We start from the raw sequence: 19,408 nt of genomic DNA, 5'->3' as shown, positions 1-19,408 counted from the left end.
TCGCGCTCCTCCCACAGCCCCTCCCCTTCTCTCCCCTCCCCTTTCCTCCCCATCCGGGACAGCCACCGTTTCAGCCTCGGTAGCCCGTCTGGTCCAGTCATCCAGAACCTTCCGCACCCCGAAAGCGGGGAGAGGACATTGGGACTGGCGGCACACCCAGGCCCAGACCCTCCACGGCATCTCCCATCTCCTCCGCCCCGTCTGGGGTGATGTGTTCATTGCGGCGTTGATGTGGCGCTGATGACCGTCGGGGCGGCGTTGGGAAACCCGGCGTAGCAGGCAGGGAGGGTTAGAGGCCACTCCAACGTGTGACTTCATTAGCCTCCCCTGCGCTCAGCGCTCCGACGGGCTCTGCTAAACACGCAGCCCCGCCAGCGATCGTTCTCATTCTCCCCCTCGTGTTTAAGGTGCTAAACTGACGGTGAAAGCAACCCTTTTAATAAGCTGCACATGTCACAACAACCCTGAGAGAGCCACTGCATCAAACATAGAACAGCGGTTGCCCCTGACCGCCTCTTATGCCATAAAACCTGCTTATTGTTAAATTTGAATAATCTGCATGTTGAACAGCCCAAGGCCAGACAGGTAGCAGGCAACGGCTCGGGTGGAAAACGAGCGGACTTGAGCTTAGAGCCTTAAACCCTCTGTTTTCCATGGAGAGGCTATGAGCGCAAGGAGCAGATTTACACCAGACAGGCACGGCTATCTGACCAAGGTCTCGTAAGGACAACGTCCCCGCAAATCAGGTGACTGGATCCCACTAAAAACTCACCAGCAAACATTCGCTCGGGGTCGATCAAAAGATATTTCCTCACTTACGTTTCGAGACGCCAAAAAAAAGGAGAGAGGAAGGAAAATGAAAGGACCAGAAGGGGGCATACTGCTCTCTCTTAACGCTGAGTCTCTCTGAAAGGGGACTTTTCAACATGCACTCTCCCTTTATTCTTCTAAAAGAAAATCTTTGAATTGAAAAAAAAGAAAAATAAACACAAAAAAAAACCTCACTCGATTTACTAGCAGTTCCCTTCACATCTGTCTGAATTATTTTTTATTTTTTTATTCAGGTCATCATTTGCAGAACAATTGCTTGGAGTGAAACCGAACAAGTTAACAAAAAAGGAATTTGAAATTTGAAGGAAGGGGAGAAGAAGAAGAAGAAGAAAAAAACATTTCAACAAATCTGACTGGCTTCCAGAAGGTTGGGAGAGACCCCCTCCAAGTCGAGATAAAAAGTGTAACTTTAGCCTCTCAGCTGTACGTCTCAATTCCAAAGCCTTTCCCCAGAAATCAGCACAGACCTGCTGCCACTCCCACAGCGCAGCCTGCCTGTGCCGGGCTGGGCCTGATTTACACAGGGGGAACCGCACGGAGACACGGCCTAGAGCCGCCGGCGGGTCCCCTCACACAGGAACCAAAAAAAGAACCAACGAGAGAAAGACCGAGAGCGAAAAAGAAAGTGGGGGGAAAAAAGAAGACGCTATCCCAGGTTTCCCTGCCACCGTCCCGCCGAAGGACGTCCCTCGTTCCGCCCGGACGCGACCTCGGCAACAAGCCTCCCGGCGACGCTGAGCCACAGAGGGGAAGCACGTGCCCGAGGTGAGTGATTCGGCTCCTGCCGGCCTGTGCAGACCGTCCGTCCGGGGATGGTGCTGCCGAGCTCCAAAAAGACCCAGACGAAGGGGAGCTCTCCCCCCGCCGTCTGGCAGGCCTCGCTGCCCAGCCGAAGGGGCTGGGAGGGGGGCCGTCCTCTCGGCTACCAGTGCAGCTATCCACATTTATCCTCCTGGCTTTCCTGGATGTCATAAGCCTGGTTATGTATGTGTTTAATCTGCAGGGCATTGTGGACCGCTTAGTCATACCTGTACAGAAATGAAAATAATGACTTAATAACGAAAATAACAGTGTTATTTTTTAAATCTATACGGGCTTTATAAACATTCTACTCCCGTGTGCGCACAATTTTCCATGACCAAATATGGTACGGTTTTTCCACTGTTACAGATTAGTTTTCATATTTTCTGGATTCAAAATTCATATGGACTGAATATTCCCTAACTCTCAGGCTACTCCAGACTCCCGCTGTTTTGGTTAAAAACACATTAAAAATGTACAGATCAAGGAAAATAGTGAGATGAAGAAGTGCAGCGCATTTGAATACATGCAATTTAATGAGAATATACAAATATTACACCTCTGCCCATTTTTAGGAATGTTTAAAGTATGTGGCTTGATTAAAGGGGTAATTAAAAGAATGCAGTACGTGTCATGACAACATACTGAGCTTGCCGTTCTCTTATTGGTCCTTAATGGGGCAGCTGAATCACCTGTTGTGTAAGCCCCTGGCTTCCTGATAACCAACCTCGCCCCAATGTACCTGAAAGCACCTCTGGCCGCCTATGGAAGAGGCGTGTCTACGAAATGACAATGCCAGCGCGCCTGTAATTTCAGCGCAAATTAGCTGCTGTCAGCGGGCCGGGGTCCACTCGCGCGCGTTTCTCACAGTTCAGTTCATCTGTCTGAGAGTAAACACAACGCCAAGGTCGTCCCGGCCACACAGCACGTCCTGCTGCTGGTGGCGTGTTGTTGCGGGAGGCAAAGCGTGTTCAAGTCAGGTTCTGAAGCGTGTCCAGCTGATCCTCTGTTTTCTAAGTGTGTGTGTGTGTGTGTGTGTGTGTGCGCGCGCATGTGTGTGAGCGCACGCATGTGGGTGTGTTTGTGTGTGGGTGTGGGTGTGAGACAGCCATGTGATGGATTGGTGCTCAGCACCGTCTGGAACATTCCGGGCAGGAAATTAAGCAACCGAGCAGGGCCCAGGGGCAGCACTGCTGACTCCCCCCTACCCTCCACAGAACTAATGGCTGTTTGTTTTTTTTCCGTTAACCATGTTCCCGAAAAGGCTACATTCAGTAATGTATTTACATGCATATCATGCATAATCACCGCGACATTATTAAAACATAAAACGCGCGCGCAAAACCAGGGAAACAAAATGGCTGCCGCTACGCTCAGTAGTTACTGACATTAACTACTGTAAATGTCAGTAGTAACTTACCGCCGCTGCACCACGTTACGCAAGTGATCACAGCCGCGACTGAGGTGTGAGGCAGAGTTCTGCGCTACGGCAGAGATGCCGCTCGTGGCGCTTCACCCCGTTTTACCCTGCCCCTGTACCACCCTTCCACACCCGCGTTTCCGTCAGCCTGCTCCACTTCCACAGTTCTCGCCAGTGCATGGATTTAGCCACGAACTGCACAGGCGAAATCTGACTGCCACGCAAATGCGGCTTCAAGCTTTCTCCCTTCGTTTACAAACATCGGATTTAAAGTTGACATTTGTTCATAGTTTTTACCTTTATAGTGCATTTCTACAATGGCTCAAAGCTTGTACCGTTGACTTTAAAAAAGAACATAAAAATATATATGTTTGGCTCCGGTGTTTTTTAAATTATTCTCCCCAGTCAAAGACACAATAAATAAAAAATAGTATGTGAAACTGAATTATATAAAGAACACGAGCATACTTATGCTGCAAATAATTTTCGGATACAGAGGTACTATGCATGGCAATCTGCTTGTACTTTCCAAAGTCAGACTTTTCATTAAGGAGCATTTATTTGTCAAATATTAAAGCTTCATAAAAAAAGGTTTCTTAACAGCATAGTTCTGGAAAGATTTTGTTGTGTAAACTAGTATACTTAATCAATATCTCCTGAACTAATTGCATATGAGGCTAACTGTTGGATGGCATTTGAAACCCCTTTTCTTAGGGAATGAAAAGGGACTATCATAAACTTTCTCCTCCTCCAATTATGATAAACCTGACTGAGTTTCACATATGGAACTTCACAGAAATCATATCATGTACTTTCATACCACATGCTTGTAGTTTTACATTTTTTACATATAACTAAGTTTATGTGCAGCGTGAAAACTAGTATTTGAGTATTTTGTGTGCTCTTTTGTGTGGATCAAGATTTGAACCAGGTGGTTAATGCCTACTGAGTTTAGTTGCCAGCGAGTTGTAGTCTAATAGTATTTACCACAGAAGCAGAACGAAATTGAAGATGTTTTCGTTGTTTTCTGACAAAAGAGGAACACCAAAACAAACGTGGTGAACACCTTTTCCACTCAAAACACATACAAACAAGTGCGTATTTAAATTGTGACTTTTATCATTTGATGTCAAACGAGTCCATCTGCATTAAGCTGGGGAAAAACTGCTCATTTCCATGAACAGCTAAGCTTCAGGGTTCACGCACTATTCACTGGGCACAACGGTACAAAAATATACATACTAGCCTATTACAGCCAGAGCCAGGATACCTTTAAAATATATATTAAACAATACAAACTACATTATAAATCACATTACACATTTAATTCCTGCCACCTGTTTACCATTCTATTAGTTTCCTAACAGACACTGATTTTGAGCCCCTTTCACAACAGCACGAGAACAATCATCACTGTTAAAAGACAAACGTGTTTTAATGATGAATGGTGTCATTTACTGAACTGCCTCTTACAAAAGAACAGGCAAGGAACCCCTCCAAATCATCCACTTATGAATCATCAGTCCTAAGACTCAAAAAGTATGTTTTTTCAGGGAAGAAGAGATCTTGTAAAACTAGGATTCTTGTGTGTGTCTGAATTGACAGCTACTTGAAAGTGGCGCAGTCTTCTGCTAAAGAGTTCAAGGGCTTTTTTTAGTGTGTATTCTGATGGAATGGGGAAACTATTGGTCGCTAGCTGATCTTCATTAGGCTTTCCTCAGGTTACCAGGGGCACACTGGAAACCAGAGGCTGTGCAACTGACTGACTGTACTGTTCACCTCTCCGTCACTTAACTATGAGGATCCAGAGGACTGCTCTGATTAGAACACAAATGAAACGTTGCATTTTCTCAAGCATTTATTCAAAAGAAAACTGTCTTTTTTCGATTTTGACATTTTGATAAATAATATAAATGATAAATAATATAAAATATAAACACGAGAACGCATTTGATGTTTTGCATTGTTTAAAAATTCAGACATTAAGTACGATAACCAATACACTAGGTGATTGGGTCTATAGAGTTAACAATCTTATAAAGCAGCGTGACAAAAATGGATGCAATATATTTAAAAAAACAAGAAATACATCACATCACTTTCAAATTATTGTAATGATCACTTTACATAGCTTCAGTCTGGGTAAAATCCATGGCTGCTTTCGCCTTATTTCTGATTAAACCTGTTTTCTGTGTTGTTTACTATGTAAAAGGCTAACTTGTATATATAACTTGTGTGTGGACTGTGGAAATTCCCGAATAAGGATACAACGAACTATACTGCTGTTTCAGTTCAAAATATGCTTGTTTTGTTAAAATAAAGTCTTATTTTTTGCCAGGAAAAAAAAAATCTGAAAAATAGAATTCAAAGAAGAATCATGTCAGTCCTATTTGATATCAAGTGCAATGCTGCGCCTGTTTACATTATTGAAATATGCATCCGGAGAAATAAGTTACATGATAAAGGACTGAGAATTGTATATTTTGCTAATACTTGTAATTATTACATATAGCATTAGATTTAATTTTATTTAATATATCAGTGAATTTCTGATACTTTACGCTAGGCTTTTCGGTGGGCTGTTCTTTAAAACAATATTGCACCCACTGATATACTCTGAGGCATAACATCAACTATAAAGTGCTGCATGAAACCTTTCCTGGTCCCAATGTTTTACGAATTCAGTCCCGGAACAGAAATGCAACAGAATTAAACTACCTGTACAGAAAGGCAGTTCTACTACGAATAAAACTGCATAATCTACAGAACAGCAAACCTTTTAAAAAATAATTGTTTTTATTACTGAATATCTATTCACTTGTTGAGCTAATATTTTGCACAAAAAGGCAAAACTTAATGACGAAAACCGTGATTGAATCTGGGGATTTAAACATTTGTCAACATTATTTAACAGTCAAAAGAAGAAGAGAAATAAGATAAATCTCCATATTCAATCACGGTTTCTCCTTAACTCGGAGTTTAATAGAAGTGTTACGTTTTTCCTTCACAAACACATCTGAATGAGTTCCACAATCATCAAAATCAAAGATAAAAAGCGGGACACTAAATGTGCAAACATTTACATTTCATTGCTAGTCAGAATAAAGGAAAAATGTTTATTGAATGTGTCATTTTCAGATATAGTTGCAAAACTAAAATAGCCACAGACAATAATGCACAGGGTACAAAACTCAGTAATAAAAATTATTATTTAGCAAAAACTCTTTAACTGATAAATTTTACATTTATTCAAGCAGAATATCTATGGTTTGTGGTTTGCTTGCAAAAGAAGGTCAGAGCACTGCCTGAGTCATCGCCCTTCATATCGTGCATTGACTGTAGCTGTCATTTTGAATTTGTCATTTTTTTATTTATGTTGCCTTTAGCTGGTAAATAACCGAAAATATTAACCTTATGATTTTATCTGTGGAGTATAGGAGGTTATTTCTGTCAAATGGGGTGGAAATAACATGAGACAAAAGATGGTTTTGATGATAGAACATGCCTGACTGTCTGTCCGTCTGTCTGTCTGTACCTACGGTCTTCTCCAGACGGAGAATTTTAGGCCAACTCCGTTGCTATGCAAAGCAAAATTTAAAATGTCTGCAGATGAGGGAAAAATATGGCGGATTGGCAGCGTTATATTGGGGAGTATATAAAGCCATGGTTTAAACTGGTCACTTTTCTTTACAGACGGCATGTACTTTTTATTGAGTAATCATGTTCATTTAGCACTTGACAGCATTATTTCCTTAATTTCAGCTTCATACTTTACCAAAATTTTAGATTTCCAGTTTTTATTTGCACATTTATCGCCAAAGCAGGGCACTTTTCATGAGAAAAGTGGACCCAGTATTCAGATTTCCATTTCAGTTAATGTTTTAATCAAAAGAGCTAAACTAAAATTTGTTTAAAGAGACAGTGGAGCTTGAGTGAAAATGGAGACTCAATAATCATGGTGCATAGGGGCATGTCCCTGACCGCACATAGCTGTTCGCTTCCACTCAAATCAAGGAGTTTATCTGACTGGTTATTGGGTTGCCAATTATATAATTTTGTGAGTTACAGAATAATGAGTAATGGTAGTGAGAGACTCTGAAGGCCAAGGGGGGCGCACGGGGGGTGGGGGGCGGGGTACTGGGGGCAAGGAGGGTGGGGTCGGCTGGAAAGGGGAGTACGTTGTATTTTATTATCTAATTTGCTTTTCAGGGATTTATAGTTCAATTATAATTATGCATTATAAAATTATATGAAAATACATTAAATTATGGTTACATAATTGAACGTTTTCGGCCTGCCATTTTAATTTGTGCACATTCCCTGGAAGAGGGCCTGTGATCTTCCTCTTTGAAAAAAGAGGGTCGCCATTATATAACCAGGAAGTGGCCTGCCAATGTCCCCTCCAGCTTGTTTACAGTGACATCTTGTTGCCAGGGTGATGGGGTCCAGCCAGTGTGTGTCTTCATTAACCATCATGCACAACTGGCCTGGGCACTCTGGCAGTGGTTTGGGCCATGGGAGTCCATTCCTGCTCTTGTTCCTTACTCGGCACCGCTGCCCCCATATTATGCTGCAGAGGTACAGCACAGGGAGGGGGGGAGAGGGGGGTACTAGGGGGGTGGGGTCTGTTTAAACCCACCCAGCATTTTACACAGGGAACACCCCCCTCCCACCCCTCCTTATGTTTCAAATCCACACAGAAACATCTTGTTTTAAGCAGTCATGTCCCTGCCTAACTTACACCACAACAATTATTTTCCTTTATCTTCCAGAGCAACACCTCCAAAACCAACTGAGGCATTTCTTTGTCTCTGTGCAATGGTTCTTTTATACTAGTGACAGCTGTCAATCACAGCTATTCAACTGCTTCTCGCATCTCGCTGCACAGAGTAAATTCTGTGATTAAATCTTGCTTTGTTTATGCTATGAGATTCACCAGCCTGAACAATTACCAACAAAGTGTGTCTACAGAATTGTTTGGTTCAGAAATACTGTAATGAATGCAACAGGGAGTGAGCAGCACAGGCACACTGCAAAAATTACAGCTATAGTTCCTTCCCCAACAAGACAATCTCACCCTGCCGCATTTTGCCCCAAAATGCCGAAAACTGTTTTTTCATAGCATGAAACATAGCATGGCCCATTTTACTAAATAAAATGATAAATAATAAAATTGTTAACACTTAAGTCAAATCCTTTTGATTATATTTTAACTTTTTATCTTTAAGAACTGAATTTCTAATCAAAGGCAAAAACTTTCATCAAAAGGAGCATTAGGAAGAGCTGTCAAGAAGTATCTCTTTGATTATAAAACAAGAAAATTTTAAAAAGTTGGCCGTCATGGCCGACAGCATGGGCTACCTCTACCTTCCAATACCTCCGCAAGTTAACGAACAATTAGTGCCAAACAGGTGCACATAAAACCTCTCATTAGACAACGATTAGCAACACTGCGCATTTTTGCGCTCTGAATTTTGAAGTTAACAGGTGCTCTCTGAAATCTTTAAACAAGATTTCGCAGTGTCTGAGTGACTGCCTGATCCCACCAATCATGGGTATCTTACACTGGCATTACTATTTTTGTTGATAAATTATATCGCTTCCATTTCTGAGACTTACTTTCCTACAGGTGGGTACACATGCATTGTTACTGTACAATTTGTTTTTCCCCCATGCTTGTTTTGAATTTTCTGTAGACTGAACCCGAATCTGTGCCAAAAGTCTGTTAAGCAATCAGTAGCACACACTTTTAAGTAATTTATACTGCTGTTTTTCTGTATTTGTACAGTAAATCATAGCGAGGACACTCCAGCAGGGGGTTGCTGCTACAAACACAGGGTTCTGAAGCTTGCTTGGTTTCGATGAACTGAAGGTCAGCTTGGCAAGGTACAATAGCTAACGGCAAAGCAGAGCTTACCAGTTTTACCTCATTCTTATTCTGAGCATTACGTCAAATCTAGCCCACCTTTAGCAATGCTTATCCCCATGAGTCACAACTGTGAAGGTCTAATGCCATTAAACCCTAATCCTCTGCCAGGCTGAAAGTGATTACTTTCTGAAGATGACACAAACCATCCCATTTACAAACTGATTTTGGAAGGAGAAAAAAAAACAAACACCCTTAAAAAAGTGCCTATAGCACATAAACATAACATCAACTTATTTTATTGTAAGGATTTCTCTAAAGTCTGATGTTTTTACAAACCCATTTTGTGGGACACCCATTCATTTTTTATGACTATCTGCAACAAGTCATTTCCGAACAAGGCACACATTTGGCCTCCTTGGCATCAGAAGCATACGTAAACTGGTATGACTTTACCATGAATAGCGCACATGCGCTTGGCGGTAATGCTAATAATTCGGCTGATGAGTTGACGGCCGCAGAGACGGGACAGCACGTCCTGTCTGCGGAGCCGCGAGTGGCGGCGGGCGTTCTGCACTGCGGCAGAAGTGATGCGTACGGAGGGCGGGGCTTGGGCTCCGAGCGCCAGGCTGTGCGGCACTCAGTAGGCGTCGGCCACAGATGGTCCCGCCCCCGCCTCCCAGTGATATAAACCCACAAATTCCTCAAACTATCGCTCTGCCACTCCAACCATGTGTCCCCATCTTTTGCCGAAAATAGAATGTCGAAGTGTAGGACACTATGAACTATTTCTATTTACATTTACATATTTAAAATTTACATTTGCAATAGGCTAACTACATTAACAAGACAATTACTAATAATTGCCAAAAATTTATAATGACCAAAAAGTAGTTTTGGATGCTGCTTACACAGTCATTCTCTTAAAATCTCAAAGAAGTGATTGATTTGAGGGATAATTAAGACACAAATGCAATAAGCTCCAGAGTTGATTGCCCATAATGTTGATATGATAAATGTAGTATTAAATGTTCCTTGTTATTAAAAAAAAACATAAAACAGTTTCAAAAGATCCGCTGGGTTAATTTGTGAAATTTATGAAAGAAAAAGGACAGCATTCTTTCATTCAGTATCTTTCAGTATTACAATCTTATCCAGAGTGACTTAAAAAAGTGGAGACCATCAGTGTTATGTCTCAGAACTGCAAATGTGTGATATCGCCAAGAAGACACAGAAGGCCTATTCATAATAAATAAGCGCCAAGCTAGCCAAACAAACCAGCAATTAGTTTTGTAAACTAACTGCTCAAGACACTGCGTCAAGTCAAGTGTGTCGCTATTTTACTAGATCCCCACTAATTTAAATAGTCAGGGAACAGCTTTTGCAAGCATGTCTTCCTATTTCCCCAGCGTCTAAAGAGTTAAGAGTATTTGAAATACGCACAGGACCCAGGGCTGATCCTTAGTGCCAGCCGCCACTTAAGGTGCAGAAGTGAGTGAACTGACTGTGTCACCACTACACAACCAATGTTTCAATTTGCTTGGGGAAAAAAAAGTGGCACTGTGCACTCTGAATATTAATGACTTATTTTATAGCAGGATTGGTTGCTAAAGCTCTGATATCTGGGACGGCCGCTATCTCGCTCGCTCGGGACGTGCCGCCGGGGCCCTGTGATGTACCGAATGAAGCAGAATTCACAACTTCGGGGGACGTTAAAACCAATTCCGAGGGGCCACCGGGAAAAAAGAAAGCCGCCAAATGGAATCGCCCCGACGGCCTCGCTCCCGCGCCACGCTGGGCCCCTCTATGAAGACATCTGCTGCTCACGCGGTCTCCGCGGCCCCGGCGGGGGGGGGGGTGGAGGGGGGGCTGGCCGCGATTGAGACTGCGCCGCAGACAGCCGCCATGACGAACCGCCGTAAAAAATTTTTAAAAAAGACGTAATCGCTAAGCGAAGATTCGCCTTCCCTCGGCTCTGCTAAACATCTACGGCACCAGCGTGTGCAGAGAGTCGGAGATTTCCTTCCTGGAGACTGAACCGCCACTTGCTTGTTTAGCTGCAGTGTTCTGGAACAAAGATGAAACTAAATACCGTCTGCTGCCATTGTCTGAATCAAATTACTGCTGTCATAGTATTTTAATGCATTTTAAGCCACGTCTTCTCTTTGGTTATAATCAGCCATGGAACATTATTCTGCATCGGAGTGTGCATCGCTGTTTTTTTTATCCTTACATAACATTTTCAGTTCAAAAAATGATAATATAGCGCCTGATAAAATGTATTACTCAATGTTATGGGCGCACAGCAATGAGATCCAATATCGCTGATGCCTCAGTTCATTTATCCTGTAAATTGCAAAAAGAGCTACTCCCCTTTAAAATTTGTACTTAACCTCCACAGGAAGCCCAGTTTAACTCAAAAGGAAAAGTTTTCTTAACGTTTCTCATGTGCAAGTGTGGACAACCCGTTCCTTAGCAGACCAGTTAAAGGCCAGCCCACACGTCCAGAGCTGGAGGCGACAGCCAGTTTGTTTTATTTTGTCGTCTTGTGTTCAGTTTCAACTCCTGGGAAATGTATTCCAATATTTTGCTTAGTATGCACGGAGTGTAAACTCAAACGTAAAAGAGAATTTCAAATTAATTCCCAGATAGCACACAAAACAATCTGCATTGGGGAAGTGTTTCCTGACAAAGAGAACACCATAGTTTTAATATATGAGGGTAGAATCCTATTATTAAAGTTTAGATAGTCATAGAAATGGTGACAGCCTCTTAGATAAGCCCAGAGCAGGGTAAAGGTCTAGGCCAGGGGAACAACTGCTGCTGTTACAAAAACAGTTCACAATCTAGGAATGATATGGAATCTAGGCTTCCACAGTGCTCTTCAAATGAGAGTTTTTAAAAGACAGAAAACAGTTGACAATAAACAGGAGGAACACAGAGAAAAGCTTCACATCTCCAGTACTTTCTAAAAGAACTGAAGTTGTACAGCTGTATGTGGCACCAGTTCAATCACTCACGCTCTGAAGAAACATGCAGACTTCATATGTCTTTGATTTGTATATCATCACTAAGACACCATGAGAGAGAGATAGTTCCTTTCCCAGCTGGCTTTGATTTTATATATTTCCCCCGGACAGAATTAAGAGGGATTGACGGATGGGTAGACAGATATATAGTCTGAGACAGAACCCATAAAATGTCAGGATACTTACTTTCATACTGGCGGCAATCAAAAATAAAAAAATAAAAAAATTAAATTCATTATTTTTCATTCGCGCTTCAAGTTTCCTTTCTTAGCCAAAGCTCATCCATCAGTTTTTACTCACAATGACATCCTGTCTATAAACCCCTATCAGCGGAGCATAAGGCAATAGATTATGAAAGATATCCAAGGATACAGAGATATGGTCTTTTTGAATGATCAAAATGTATCATTAGTCAGTCGCATACATTCCAAAGGGTCCTCAGCGTCTCATCTTCATCAAGGTCACCTTGCGTATATTCCTTGTAGTGAATTTCAGTCTCACGCATACAGAAGTCCCGGGCCACATTCAACACTTCCTGATGTCTTTTTTTGTTTTTTTTCTGGGTCCAATAGCAATTTATTTTATGAGACTAAGCCAAGCAATAATTTATAAAATCAGCATATATGTTTATTTTAAAAAATAGCTTTGTCTTTGACAGGAATAAACTCAGTTCATTTAAAAGATCAGTATTATGGTCTTGCTAATAGACTGATTTCACAAAAAGAATTATGAATTAAAAAAGGATATTAAAAAAAGTCAATAATATTAAATATTAAATCGATTGACTGCCAACAACAAAGCCTACTCCTAATTTGTGGAACTCAATTTTAACAACAGCTGACATCCGACTTGAAATAAAAAAAAATAACAGCAGTAAAACTGCAGATCAGGTTTGTTTTGGATTTATCTGGGAGTGATGAGGGTGCTTTCGGGACTGATGGAGTCTCTCTGCGACTCGTAGATGTTATTTTCGGAGGCTTGGCTGGTGTGTTTTGCCTCCCCATCCAAGATAGCACCTGCAGTTCAACGTGAGCCTCAAATCAATCTGTTTGTTCCTTGCAGAAAAATGAATTCGAAACTAATAATCGTGAACTTCCACGGAATTTTCAGTGTTAATGGTGAAATGGATAAATATTGTTAAAACATTGTGAAAATAATCATTGTGGCATGTCAAACATGTCGTATATAATGGCAAGGAACTTCCACACCTGTATCCTTGAAGCTGGGTCACAGTGCTCTTTCCAAAAAAAACAACAACAAAAAACAAAGCTATGAGTTAACATAATGTAAAAAAAAATAGCATAAATAAATCATCAGGAGATGTACTAAGTATACAGAGGAATTTACCACATCCCTTTCACTTCTAATAATGACTCTTATCCTATCAACAGCAATGGGGTGCTATCTTTTTAAGAAGTCTCAGTTTTTTCATTGACTGGTTACCTCTCTCTTGTAGTGAATATCCTTGTTCTACCTCACTTCCGAGCTCTCCAGAGGAATTATCATGAGAGCCAAGTTTCTCTTTTTGGTAACCGAGAGAGCGTAAAATGCTGACATTTTTTTTTTCTTTTTTTTACAGATACAGTGTCACCAGTTCCTGATGTCCATATTTATCACCTTAAAATGAAGTAAATAAAGGATTTCCCAGTCAGAAGGGATACCAAGAAAACTTAATTATCAGTTTTGGAAGGAATCCTCCAGATTTGGTGAGAACAAGACTTTTGTTGTTGTTGTTGTTGTTGTTGTTGTTGTTGTTGTTGTTGTTTGAAAATGCAGTATATTTTTGACTGCAATTCATTTACTTTTTTTTATTACAGGCTGAATGTTCTGTGGTATTGTGTCTTGGTCATACGGAATAAAATATTCAAATTTGCTATTTTTGGATTTAGATTTTGGACACTGACCGTTTAATACTGCTGGGTTTATTTTGCCTTGACCCAATACTGGGCTATATCATGTATTTGGGCTATTCGGTTTATTTCTTTGCTTTCAATGCACAGCTTATTGACATATAGGGCATAGAAAGTTAAAACCAAGATTCTGTGCTTGTTTACAGTACTTTTTAATGTGGTGGTTAGCTGAGGTCATGGATTTACCTCCTGTGCTCCCATAATTCACACAAGCTGCAAATGCCAGGCAGGATCACCTGCCTTTTGAAGGGAACTCTCACTCTTCTCCAAGTTCTTTTCTTTGCTTATCTCTTAGACGTGAGGTTAGTCTCATCAATCTCTGTGTACTGACTGCAGATTAGGGATCTATGTGACTGACAAGCGATACTGAGCACACACCGGTATTTAGTCTTACAGCTCACATTTTGTCTCTTGTTTCTTTTATTATTTCCCATAGAGTACTTTTCTCCTGCCTATGATCACTGTGTATTATGTATCACATTGCAAATGATTTCGAAACGCATTGAAATTTTCTATTGGTCAATTTCATTAATAAATGACACTATAGTTTGACGCGTGTGGCGCATTGATAAGACATAACAGAGATATATTTCTATCATAAATATATATATTTGTATTTATACGACTTGACAATGTTTTCATTGTTGCGCCCATCTGTTCATTCATGTCAAATGAAAATGCCTGGTGTGTACGTCCAAAATAAATAAAAGATCAATTGTTCATTGAACTCACACACTGACTTCACACAATGACAGAAACACTAACCTATTTCATTTTGATACTGGGTGTTTGATGTGCATTTAAAAAGTGCACAAAATAAGTGCAAATAATTCACAGTCACCTTTTAGGCCAAATAACTCCTTAGCATGCCAGCATCTTCTTCCTTAGCAGAATGAACCAGACAAATCATTACACCAACTGGTGCATGGTCGTTTTCTTTGGTGTAGTAGAGTTATTTATTTATATGTTTATATTATTTCAAATGGGACAATCTGTACAAAGTTCTTGTTCTTTACTTTTTTTAATCATCTGCGAAAAAAGTACAGTTTTACACCGCGGGGGGCTTTCTGTCATCTTCAGTTATTTTGTCAGAAATATAGCTCCTTGGCCAACGTCCGTGCAAAGCCCTACTCTCACAAACGAACACATCCGTCTGTTCATACTGCAGACGAATGAGGGACTGTGTCATTCCGGCCGTGTTCGTTAGAGGTAGCTGCTGCCAGTTGTTTGTTTATTCCCCTCCCCTCCCCTCTCAGTTCAATCCATTACCCAGGTTTGATTCCCTTCCGAGGGACGGAGGCTCCGCATTCACAGCCCTGCAGGTAAGCCCGCCCTGAGCTGCACCCCAGCGTGATTCTGACCCATCCCAGCTTGCCCACGGCACGCGGGTCACGCCCGAACCCCTAGCACGTGCCCCGGCTGCTGGCCGCATGGGTCCCGTCGCCCCCGACGCCCCCGATGCCCCCCCCCCACCCACCCCCCCCGAGACGTCCTTCCAGGCTAGCGTCCCGCTAGCGTTTGATGTGGAGCGGAGCGGGGCTCCATTACTGCGGCTCTAATTAGCTCCAGAAGCCGCCGCTTCCTGGTCTCCTGAGTCCTGCCTCACACCACTGTCTCCATAATCTCTTACAGGTGACCCTCGGTGGCGCGTCGGCAGGGGCAACGAAAAAGTAAGTAGCCTGTTGCAACACACCGCCAACTGCACGTCTGGCCGCTTGTTAGAAGGATAGAATGTTACGACTCCTTGTAATTTTCCTGCACGGTCCCGAACCGGCAGATCCAGGCCCTTCTGGGGAAGGAAGATTTAATTTAGCGGTGCTACACTGCATCTGTGAAGAATCACTGAATATAGCAACTCATTCCTCCAGCACAGAATGCTCTCCACTTCCTGCCAAGTGAATTTTAATGATGCAAATAAAAAGGCCACCTGACCCATTTCGTCTGCCGCTTATGCGCTTATGTCATCCCGCTTTGTTTTTTTTATTACCCTTTTAAAAAATGTTAACAGGTTTGAATTGCAGGCGGAAAAAAAAAAAAAAAAAAGGTTGTGAGAAAATTCTCCCAATGACAGTAAATGTTTCACTTTATCTCCGAGCCCGGCTCCCCACAATGCACTGCTAACTGTTGGAAATTGCCCTCGGAGGACTGACAGCTGGATATTGATCTCAGATTAGCAGAAGGCTCTCCTATGCCAGCTCCCCTTGTCACCCTGCAAGTTAGTAGGATAACTCCCTAAAACTCCTTGAAGGATGAAAAAAGCAGACCCGAGCAGGCCTCGGAATACTAATACGATCCCTGACTCATTAAACTAATGGGGGGGGGGGGTCAGATTGGCCTCACTGAGCGTGCTCCTCTGCCCCTTTGAGCTTGCCAGGGCTAGAGGGCGCGCAGCACTTTGAACGCGCTGACCGGCGTATTGAACGCGCTTTCATACTGCCCTTCTGAGGCGCCGGGTAGGATGTGCAGGAGCCCCACACGCCTTTAAGTTCCCACACCTCTCTGTGTGAGCCTGTCAGATATCAGTGCCAGCACTGGATCAGGCCTGGACTGCGCCAGGGCCTGAGGGGGGTGGGTGGGGGGGGGAGGTGGGCGATACAAGGCAAATTAGACCAGCGGTGTCAGGATCCCGGCTGAGGTTATTCTTACCCCCAAGTCTGCAGAGCTTGACAGCAGCACTGCCTCTCTGGGCTTTGATGTAGAAAGGTGCCCGGTTTAAGACTCTCAAACAGGGGAGCTTTGGGAGGGAGATTCAGTGGGATTTCCCCATCAGTGAACAGCGGGGGGAGTCGGCTTCCTTGTTGGTCAACGGCTGCTCGGCGCGCCGATTTTAATTACATCGCCGAGTCCGCCGCTCTTCGAGCCTGATACCGAAAATCAACCGCGTGGGCCTACTGGGAGCCGTGAGAAAGGACCGCTGTGGTCACTGCACCCCATTCAACAAGAGGACGCCAACCCAAATAACTCTGACGGCTGAGCCGCGAAAAAGCGGCATGAATCACGACGAAGAACTACAACCCAACGCAATGGCAGAACAAATCACAGCAGTTGACTGCCTTTCTTTTTTTTGAGAAAAAAAAGAAAGCTACACCAGAGTTTTTCAAAAGAAGGCACACTGCGATTTGAATTTCAAAGATGACACCCCCCCACCACCACCACCCACTACCACCACCACCCCACCCCACAGCGGAGAGATACACTGATAAGAAGCCTTAACTAAAATTAAATGTAAAACATGCATTTACATGACAAAGCCTCCCTTTTAGTACTAATGAGTCGCTCTTTAGGTCAGCCCAAATATAAAGATTGATTTAAAGTTAAGATGAGGAATATTAGACAGTGAGCTTTGGGCCACATGGAGGTATGTGTTTCGCACAGCTTGAATGCTCCTGATATGAATAGCAAGCACACTGCCATCTGATTTTTAGTTTTTATGGCTGTTGCTTGAAAGCATCTAAAAAGCTTAGAATAATTTAGTGACACCTCTCTCTGATTTCCCATTCAGAGCTTGGGTGTTGATAAAAGCACCTGCAGGTCCACTGACTCTGAGGACCAACACAACCCAGGGGATTTAATGGGGGGGCAGTCAGAGGAGACGTTGCTGATGATGGGTCCATTACCGGGGGAAAGTTATTTTACACATATGCCGTACCCTCCTGAGGCCCGGCAAAAGAAAATGTAAGTATTATAATTTTCTGACATAATAAAAGTGTTTTGGATGACATGATGTAGTTAAAAAAAAAAAAATTTTAATATCACTGATTTTATTTTTATGGAAATCCCCTGTAGTGTAGATTTCAGCATAATAGAATGTATGGTTCCTGAGATTAAGACCTGAAACTCTGAAAACTGCTGGGTAATAGGAGGAAATGTGTATATATCTGTGTGCATGCATGTGTTTGTGTATGTGAGAGAGATATAAGATCACCCGGGTGCTCCTTAAGGTAAAGCATGAGCATTCACATTCAAAGACATCAAGAAAATTACAATATAGTGGCAAAAGAAATGTAAGGACAAGTTTTCTTGTGATCTGGACAAGCATCTAAGATGCATGCCTCAATCAAAAGGCTCCTGTTATAGACATATAGCAAAGTACATTATAAGCTTTTAAGGCGTAAGGAATGATGCACTCCGCTGAGAATTATTACTATAGCCAGGGAATACATATATAGTGTTTTATATAATTTTTCCTGTTTTTATTGTTTTGGCTCATCACACAGGTTTTGAAAAATGCAGGCAGCTAATTTTTAACATGGGATTCTCTGTGAGCAGAGCACAAGGCAATGTGACTAGCAGAGGAACGTGCGTGTTTTAACTCACATGCATCCCGGCAGGCTTACTCCACCCGGCTGGATCCCTTCCTTCTGACATCGATCAGAGAGTGACGAGAATCCGTCTTCCTCGTCGCTGGCAACAAAGGCGCAAAAAAAAAAACAGAAGGGAACACTGTTATTTCATGCCTTCCTCTGACAGAGTAAGAAAGGGCGGGGCCGACGGGGTAGGCATACATGATACAGACAGGAACCATGACAGTGGAGACAATGTCCCAGTTTCATCTAGCAGGCAGCCTCCTCCACCCCCCACCTCCCAAAAAAAGCCCTGCACACCCCCCTCCCACCCATCTTATATTTTGCAACTTCACATTTCTCAATCTCCATCTACTGCTTTTTTTAAAGTGCATTTTTTTTTGGACTGGTGGCTGTCAGTCACAGATGTTTCTACTGGGTACTCTCCAGCTCACCGGTCTTGACAAGTTTGCTGTGTGTCACAGGATACAGGCTGTGGCCTCTGAGCACAAAGAGAGCGTGCTGTCACTCACGCTGGCATGCGGCTCACAGGAAACAACTCTCTAAACAGTCAGATACCGTGACAACGACCGAGGGCGAACCACGCATTCACCAGAAAGAATGTTTACAATCCTTCATTTTGTTTTTTATTTCCACATATCTGTTATTCGATTGATGTACCTATTAATTACTGTGCTGTGACATTTAAACACAACAAACTAGTTTCTAGTTGCTTTATCTTTCAGTAGATAATTCGAGTACAACTTGCACAATAAAAGTCCCCGAAAAACGTACATATCTAAGGTGAGTGTTACGCACGCACCAAGATGATACATTCCTTGTTTTGCAACGTAGGCTACTGCTGGTTTGAATCGTAGGCTGTTGCCAGCTGCAAGATGGAGGACGAATTCAGCTTGTTGAGAAATCCCAACCATCGTTCCCTTTTTAAAACAGATGTATTATTTTGCAGTAGTCTTTGACCATTCGCGAGTGTGTGGATCACAGGTGGGAGTCTGTCTCCACCGAATAAGCCAGTTCACTAAGGACGGGATTTGGCGCTGTTATTTTTCTATTAGGGCAGAATTATGCTAAGCCTTTAGAAGCCATTTCTGTGTTGCTATGGCAGCCCATATTTCCTGCAGGGTTGCGACCTTGAATGACTACAGTGCAAAGCCAAGTACCACCGGGACCCTTTGAGGATTAGAAACGTGGGCTCATAGTTATGCTAAATACCCCCAGATATGATTGAACCTTGTAAGACTGAATGA

At 42.6% G+C, this 19,408-nt stretch overlaps 2 long non-coding RNA genes across 3 annotated transcripts in view; one reads left to right on the top strand and one right to left on the bottom strand.

Moving 5' to 3' along the window:
• The first annotated feature begins 1,464 nt into the window (after window positions 1–1,464).
• The window catches only part of LOC135251589 (uncharacterized), a 29,506-nt gene continuing 11,562 nt past the window's right edge, over window positions 1,465–19,408 (top strand). The window contains exons 1-5 of one of the 2 annotated variants that reach the window (XR_010329161.1): window positions 1,465–1,596; window positions 13,527–13,653; window positions 15,490–15,527; window positions 17,360–17,532; window positions 18,189–18,328. This is a non-coding gene — a long non-coding RNA (uncharacterized LOC135251589). Of the gene's footprint in view, window positions 1,597–13,526; window positions 13,654–15,489; window positions 15,528–17,359; window positions 17,533–18,188 lie in introns of both variants that reach the window. The other variant, XR_010329160.1, reaches the window with a different exon arrangement.
• The window catches only part of LOC135251592 (uncharacterized), an 18,492-nt gene continuing 667 nt past the window's right edge, over window positions 1,584–19,408 (bottom strand). Inside the window, exons 2-3 of the long non-coding RNA XR_010329165.1 lie at window positions 18,175–18,261; window positions 1,584–1,859 (exon numbers count right to left, since the gene is read on the bottom strand). This is a non-coding gene — a long non-coding RNA (uncharacterized LOC135251592). The remainder of the gene's footprint in view (window positions 1,860–18,174; window positions 18,262–19,408) is intronic.

This window comes from Anguilla rostrata, chromosome 3, assembly GCF_018555375.3.
Source record: "Anguilla rostrata isolate EN2019 chromosome 3, ASM1855537v3, whole genome shotgun sequence".
NCBI lineage: Eukaryota > Metazoa > Chordata > Actinopteri > Anguilliformes > Anguillidae > Anguilla > Anguilla rostrata.
The sequence above is the reverse complement of the archived record's forward strand: the minus strand, read 5'-3'. Positions and strand labels throughout refer to the sequence as shown.